The sequence below is a fragment of the Panthera pardus genome, unplaced genomic scaffold (genome assembly GCF_024362965.1).
Source record: "Panthera pardus isolate Hobbes unplaced genomic scaffold, ASM2436296v1 HiC_scaffold_13, whole genome shotgun sequence".
NCBI lineage: Eukaryota > Metazoa > Chordata > Mammalia > Carnivora > Felidae > Panthera > Panthera pardus.
Genome location: NW_026526688.1, coordinates 9,521,135 through 9,529,818, shown reverse-complemented (window position 1 = coordinate 9,529,818; position 8,684 = coordinate 9,521,135).

Sequence of the window (8,684 nt, the reverse complement as noted above, 5' to 3'; positions counted from 1 at the left end):
AATATCAATATGGCACCCAGAAGCTTCTCTGAGATTGTTTGGAATCATCTGCTATTGATAGCGTTTCTATCAAAATCTCTGGCTTTCCATATTTATTGGCAAAGTTTAGGAGCACAGTTTGAATTTCTCCTTTAATACAGTCCTGTGGCTGTTGTCCTATTTTTCCTTCTCCAAGACGCCTACCTCTCACCCTGCCCCTATCCCAGTTGCATTGAGTTGTGGATGAAGCCTTAATGTGGCTTGAGTTTGTGACATGCACCAGAAACTCTCTCATCTTTGCAAACTGCATTCCAGAACAACCCTAGGACATGGTTTCTCAGCATATAATCACTCATAAAAAAATAAGCGAGAAGCTGCTGTTCAAAGTGCTGAGATTTCAGGGCTACTTACTGTGGGAACACGACTAGTCATCAACACACACCCTGTAAAACGGTCACCTGCCATGGCTAAAGTCGCCATTCTCCAGATTAGTGAATATAGTATCTGACACTTCTATCCAGAGTAGTGTTTCTAATAATTGTTGTGAGAGCATCATATTAGGGCATCACAGGCAGATAATCACTTCTATATTCCTCACTAAATACACTTCTGTGTACTGACACAATTATTAAGAAACTATCATATCTTTTTGTCAGAAACATAATTATATGTCTCAATAACAAGGACTTCACAGCTATTACCACTTTCCTCTGAAAATGTCCTATGATCTAATTTTTTTAACAACTTAATACATCTCTGGATATTATAGACAAGTTACCCAATATTTTAGGTTTTTAAGAAAACTGTCGTTCTAAGAGTGTACTTAAGTGATTCAAAATAGTTTTAACTGCCAGTTGAACCAAAATAGATCCTGTCAGGACCTTATCTACACAATGCAGGCAACTATTATACTAGCCTTCTAAGTTAAATTTATCTTCTCTAATTACTAATAATTGAGTGAAGTATATGAAAATCACAGCCATTATATTTGATATTGTGTATTAATCATTTTAACATTTCAATTTCTCAGATATCCTATGCATAATATGCATTAATCACTTAGTTATAAAGTATCAAATAATGGTCAAGATACCAAAGTTCTCACTGGATTCATTATCAGGTTTGTTTGTTTTTTTTAACTACAATTTAACCTTTATCAAATCTGTTACCTCCTTTTGACAACAGGCAAAGAGATTTCTCACAGAGTTAACAGAAAAGAGTGAGAAAGTCATATTGCTTTAATTCAAGGGTGCAGGCCATGTAAAGTGCGGCACATGGGATTAGACAACATTGGGAATGTGACTAAAGTGTTTTCTCTAACTGCATGTGACTTATCTGACCACATCACACTATGCTGTGGGCACAAAACTTTCTAAGAGACCAGAAGCTTAAGCATAACCTGAGGAATCTAGTAAACGAATATGGAAACAGGCCAACGAGTATTGGATATTCAAGACAACACAAGCAGTGCAATTTAATAAGTATTTATTGAATTAGCCTCATGCAGGGTAATAGTATCTTTAAAAGTTGGATATTTTCCCCCTTCAAGTTTTAGATATTTAAGTATTTAGATATTTAAACTAAGCATCCTCCTTGAAAGTGGAAGACTGAAATTTATAGCCTCTCATTAAACATTAGTCACTTACAGTTACTTATATATTCTACTTGTATAAAGACAAATATAGGAAGATAGCTATGTTTATTTCTATGTTCAGTTTTGTTACAAATTCTCATTTTCAATTTTTAACAATGTATGGGAATTTAAATATGCCTTCATCCATGCTAAAGATGGCCGGTCCTAAACTACACTGTTAACTTCAAATGTGACTTAAAACAAACCACATCACATTAAATGTAATTAAAAGATAGAGATTGTTAGATAAAAAGGCAAGTCTTTAGGTTGCTTAAAAGAATACACCTTCAATATTAAGAGCCAAGTAGATAAGGAGCATAAAGATGGCCATGATAGACCATTTTAAACGAATTAAGATAAATCTGCTGGAACTATAATAGTAGGCAAAGTAGATTCAAGAATATAACTTTTCATAAAGAGATCAATTCATAAAAGACATAAAAATCCTAAACTTTACATAATTAACAAATCTTCAAAGCACACAAAGCAAAAACTGATAAAATGACAAGGAGAAATAGACATTTCCATAACTATAGTTGTAGACTGATACTACTCAACCAATAACTGATCAACAAACATAATTGTATGGAACACTTCAATAACACTATCAACCAAATCAACCCAACTGACAATTTTAGAACACTCTCCTCAGCAGAATACACATTCTTTTCAAGTGCACATGGGAACGTTAACCAAGATAGACCATACCACAAGTCTCAAGAAATTTGTAAGGATTTGATTCATACAAACTATATTCTCTGCCCACAAAAGAATTACAAATCATTAACAAAGATCTCTGCAAAATCCTTAGTTGGAAATTAAACAACACTTTTAAATAACATATGTGGTCAATGCAAACATCGAAAAGGAAATTACAAAGTATTTTAAACTGGATATAAATAAAAGCACAAAATTTATGAATAGACTGCTACTAAGCCATAGAAAGGCAGAAATTTAGAGCATGAAATTGTATTAGAAAAGTCCAATTTGTGACCTCATGTTCCATTTTCAGCAACTAGAAAAAAACAAATTAAACCCAAAATAAGGAAATATAGTATTACAGCACACATAAATAGAAAAAGAGATAATGGAGAGTAAAAAAATCCATGTTTACTAAAATTGGCTCTTAGAGAAAAAAAAAATCCAATTAGACTCTAGTCAGAATGGCCAGGGGAAAAAACTGGGTAGATAGGGCTTAAACTATATTTCAAATAAAGAGTACATAACTACTGGTCTTATTCTACAAATACAAAGAGGATTTTGAGAAGATTATGATCAATTTTCTGCCAAAAATATTCAACAACTCCAGTGATAGGATAACGACAAATTCCTTCTAAGACAAAGACTTAACTCAAACAGCTCTGTATTTATTATAGAAAATGAGTTTGCAATTTGAAAAACTTTCCCACAAATCAAGGGTTATAGAATGCTTCTCAATACATTCTATGAGGTCAAAACTAGACATTATATAAAGAAAGCTGCAGACTAGTACTCTTTGTGAAGCACAGACATATCAATTCTGAAAGAGGTTATCACACAAAAAGATAAGTATATTTAAAATAGACATCAACAGGAACACAAGTTTTGTTTTACATTTGAACCTTAGTCAATACTCTTAACCTTATTAACAAACTAAGTAAAATTATAGAATAAACTTACTGAACTCAGAAAAAGCATTTGACCAAAGCCAAAATTAATTCCTGATAAAACTTTTCAAGGTGGAAATAAAAGAAAACTTGTTCTACATAACCAAGGACATCTGCAACTAATATAATTAATGGTGAGATTTTTCTAAGATCAGGAAAAAGACCAATTTCTCTTACCCTTTCATGTAATATTGAACTGGGCATTTTAGCCAGTACAATAAAACACAGAAGAGGGGATAGTTTTACTACTTCTAGGCTTATTCACACGTTTCTCATACATGTCAGAAGCCACATGTGTCACGTGTCAAAGTTGAAGATCTGACCCAGTCTACAAAAAAGCTACCATAAGTACTGAGTGGATTAGTAAGGTTGCAAGAAATGTGATCAATAAAAAGTTGAATTTGCACATCCTAGCAATGAACAATTGGGAATTGAGATTAGGTAGTATTTACAGTAGCTTCAAAAATATGAATTTCTTAGGCATGAATCTCAGGTGTGTAAGGCCTGTGCACTGAGAAATATGAAACACTGCTAAAATTTAAGAATACCCAAGGGAGACTTATACCATTTTTTATGAGTCAGATGATTCAATGATAGCATGTCAGTCAGTCCTACCAAAATTCATCTATAAATGTGATGAAATCCCAATTCCAACATTATTTTTGTAAAAATTGACAAAACCTCCTAACAAAATCTAAGGTTCATAGGCCACTGTCTAGGATGTTAATTAAAATATTGCACATATTAAAGATCAACAGTATGAAGACGTGGAAATGAGGATGGCCATACTAAGTACATAAAGTCAGACTAAATAAAATAAACCTGACTATTATTTTCTGTTTCATTTGGTGCTAAACACCAGAGATAAGCAAATCTCTACATTTGAAGGGGTTTATGTAAATGTTTGAGACTTATTACTATTGTGTTTGATCTTCAAATTCAAAGTAAAAGAAAACTGTCTTTGGAAGTATTCTCAAGTGTTCATCAAATGACCATGAAGAAAAGTGGAAAAGCAATATAATCTGGAGCAAAAAAGAGGTTACTGAGAATAATGTACTTGTGATGGTTTTTATACTAATGTGAAAATAAGACATGAGTACTTTACAAAAGTTTCGCTTAAGTCATAAATCCTGCAAATATGTAGATATATTATTTAAATTAAGTGAATCTGAAAAAAAAAAAAAAACGTTATTTGGATCTAAGAGAATCTAGAAGACTGAATCTTACATGGAAATTTGAAAGTAAGAAGTTTGAATTTTAAAGAAATCAAGCTTACTATCCAAAGCTATACTAGTAATACCTATAGCAAATCAAACTGCAATCCCTTAATCCAAATCCAAATCTATTTACAAATCTATTTACAAATCTATTTTCATCTGAAATTTATTGTGGCTTTGCAGAAGTTAAACAATCTGTCCAAAGACCAAAGAGGGGTTATTATATATACTGGTGATTATAAATGTGTTATGATGCTTGTATTATCATTTTATGCACTTCAATAAAATATAAACTATAATGTCTATATATAAACAAGTATCGTACAATAAAAAAAAAAACACACAGTTTTCCCTTTTGCACTACAGATAGGAATGCAAACTGGTGCAACCACTATGGAAAACAATATGGAGGTTCCTCAAAAGTTAAAAATGGAACTACCCTATGACCCAGCAATTGTATTACTAGGTATTTACCCTAAAAACACAAAATTGCTGATGGAAAGGGCACACGCACCCCAACGTTTATAGCGGTGCTATCAACAATAGCCACAATATGAAAAGAGCCCTAACGCCCATTGACTGATGAATAGATAAAGAAGATGTGGCATGTATAAACAATGAAATACCACTCAGCAACCAAAAATAATGGAAATCTTACCATCTGCAACAATGTGGATGGAACTAGAGTGTATTATTCTAAGTGAAATAAGTCAGAGAAAGACAAATATTTTATGATTTTACTCACATGTAGAATTTAATAAACAAACCAGATGAATAGGAGGAAGGGAAGCAAAAATAAGATAAAAACAGGGATTCAAACCATAAGAAAATCTTAAATACAGAGAATAAACTGAGGGTTGCTGCAAGGGTGTTGGATAGAAGGGAGGGGCTAAATGGGCAATGGGCATTAAGGAAGGCACTTGTTGGGTTGAGCACTGGGTGTTATATGTAAGTGATGAATCACTAAATTCTATTCCTGAAATCATTATTACACTGTAGGTTAACTAACTTGGATTTAAATAAACATTTTATTTATTTTTAATTTTTTTAATGCTTATTTATTTTTGAGAGAGACAGAAACAGAATGTGAATGGGTTAGGAGCAGAGAGAGAGGGAGACACAGAATCCGAAGCAGGCTCCAGGCTCTGAGCTGTCAGCAGAGAGCCAGACACGGGGCTCGAACTCATGAACCGCGAGATCATGACCTGAGCTGAAGTCGGACACTCAACTGACTGAGCCAACCAGGTGCCCCTAAATAAAATTTTTTTAAAAATGAAGTTCTCTGAATATGCTAGAAGACACCCTACATACTGGGCTTCCCTTTCCAATTGCCAAAATAAATCATCTTGACTAATCAGTTGAGGATAAATTGATCTGTTGGCACTAAAGGCCTTCTCCTGAGAAAGTAGAATCTACTCTCTCCTCGAAACACATTCACCACCACAAGTGAAGGGAAACAGACTCACTCGCATTCTTTTTTAATGAAGGCTAATAATCTCCATCCCTTCTACTACACAATCCACAGCAAGTAATATTGCCACTTGGGAGCCATCACTGCCAGATGTTCCAAACTAAACCTCCTACGGAGGAAGATTATGACAAGTCCAATCACACACCTAAATGTATAGAAAAAGTCTATTATAGGCAACGATTGCATCGAGCTAGGAGCAGTTACACATAGGATGATGGTAAAGTCAGAAAATCGCCATAAGTCATACACAAAGCTATCAATGGATACTGGTGATGGCTGAAGTCAGAGAGGGCAAAATGCCAAGTTCTCAGTGATACAGCATGTGTCTTATTCTAAAATAAACAGATTATGAGACCCAGTCAAGAGCAAACAAGAAGCTAAAAAGAGATGTGACCACACAGGGAAGAAATTATTACTATAAATCTGGTATCTCTGCCTTAGATGTCAAGGACACCTCAAAACAAAGATTATACCCATTGTACTGGCAGTCTTCAGAACTGATCTTTCTACTTGCTTTAAGCATTTAGCAGGTCAAGTTCACAGGAAGCCTGCACATTAAAAAAATAAAGAGGTTCAAGGCACTCGGGTGGCTCAATCGGTTAAGTGTTTGACACTTGATCTCGGCTCAAGTCATGACGTCACCATTCCCGAGCTTGATCCCCACATCAGGCTCTGCACTGATGGTATGGAGACTGTTCGGATTCTCCCCTCTTTGCTCTGTCCCTCCCCTGCTTGTGCTCACACATGGGCATGTTCTCTTTCTCTCTTTCAAAATAAACTTAAAAAAATCAAAGCGTTCACCTAGCCTTTGGCAACAGTACTTTCTTAAATGTCCCCATCAGATTCTGCCACTTGCTGAAATGTGCCACTAAAATATGTAAGTCAAGCTTTGAAAACTTCCACTCACGTAGAAATCTAAGATCAACTGCTATATGCTTGAGATGGAGATTTAACCCCTCTCCAGCAAGAAGATGTGAAATACAAAGTCCAAGGTCTTTCTTCAGAAAGAGTCCCAAAATGTGTAGATTATAAATAATGCAAGCAACACTTAAAGTGGAGTACAACGTATTAAGGTATTACCTTTGTCCTTTGTTTTAGGACTCGTGCTCACTGTGGATTATACAAGGGTTGTTAACCCATGTTTCAAAACATATTCTATTTTTTCATAGGATTTATTGTTGTAGTTACTATATGATCCCATTCAAGTTAGTATTTGTATAGGATATAAAGTTAAGGACAGAAGTTTTATTTTTTCCCATATGAACAATTTCCAGGACCGTTTGTTAAGACCATTATAACCCCTTTGGAATTGCCTTAGTGTGTTTGTCAAGCATCAGTTGGCCATTTAAATGTAGGTTCATTTCTGACCATTCAGTGTGGCTTCATCGATCCGTGAGTCCACCCTTAGACAAACACCAGGCTGTTTTCATTACTTCAGGTTTATATCAAGATTTTAAGCACTTGGTGTCTTCCAACTGTTTTCCTAAATTGTTATTACTATTCTAAGCACTTGATGTTATCAGATGAATTTTAGAGTCGGTTTATCAAGTTATATTAATACATATCACTGGGCTATTGGTATGAATTTTATCGAATCTAAAGACAAATTCAGGGAGAATTAGATTTTTTAAAATACTATCTTCCCATGTATAAACATTTTCCTTCTCCAGCTTATCTTTAATTTTTCTCAGCACTATTTCAGTGTAGAGTTCTCGAATGTATTTGAAGCATACCCATTAGTACTTAATGTCATTTGATGCTAACATGGTTTTTAATTTCCAATTTTTGCTGATCATATAAACAACTGAGATTTCCTTATTAACCTTATATCCTACAGACTATAGTTTCACTAGGAGACCTTTTATATTCTCTAGATTTTTGTACTTGAAATCATGTCACTTGCAAATGGAGACCTTTTCACTTCTTTGCCACTGTCTACGCCTTTTTCTTTGCCTCTCATAGTAACTGGGATCTTTGGTACAACACCAAGTGTAAGTGGTGATCAGAGAAACCCCTGCCTTCGTCTTAGAAGGTATTCATCTTGTCAGCGTCAAGTATAATGCAAACTTGGATTTCTGTGGAGAAACCTCTTGCTGCAGATTTCTTTCTAACGCTAGCTTGTCGGGAAACTGATCAAGTAAGCGGACTGAATTTTTTTTTTAATTTTCATTTTAGTCACTGGTGCTCATCACAGCAAATGTACTCCTTAATCCCTATCACCTATTTCACACAGGGCCCTACCCGTCTCCCCTCTGATAACTATAGAGAGCAAATTTAGGGTTAGGAGTCTATCTTTTGGTTTGTCTGTTTCCCCCCCACCCACTCTGCTTGTTGGTTTTAATTCCACATATTGGTGACATCATATTGTATTTGTCTTACTCTAAGTGACTTATTTTGCTTCACATCAAATTCTCTAGCTCCATCCATATCCTTGCAAATGATAAGATTCCATTTTTTTTATGGCTGAATATTCTGTTGTGTGTACATTCACATACACACACACACCCTACATCAAGAAGTAGGATTGAATTTTGACCAACATTCTCTACTGAGATAGTAACCGATTAAGGAAGATAAATAACTATCTAACAATGATTTCACTGCTGGGGTAAGTTCTATTTGTTGCTATTTTTATGTTGCTGCATTTGATTTGCTAAAGCATTCTTAAAGACTATCAGGTCTATATGCTCACGAGGATTTGCTCTGTTGTCTTGCTTTCTTGCACAGTCTTATGTGTT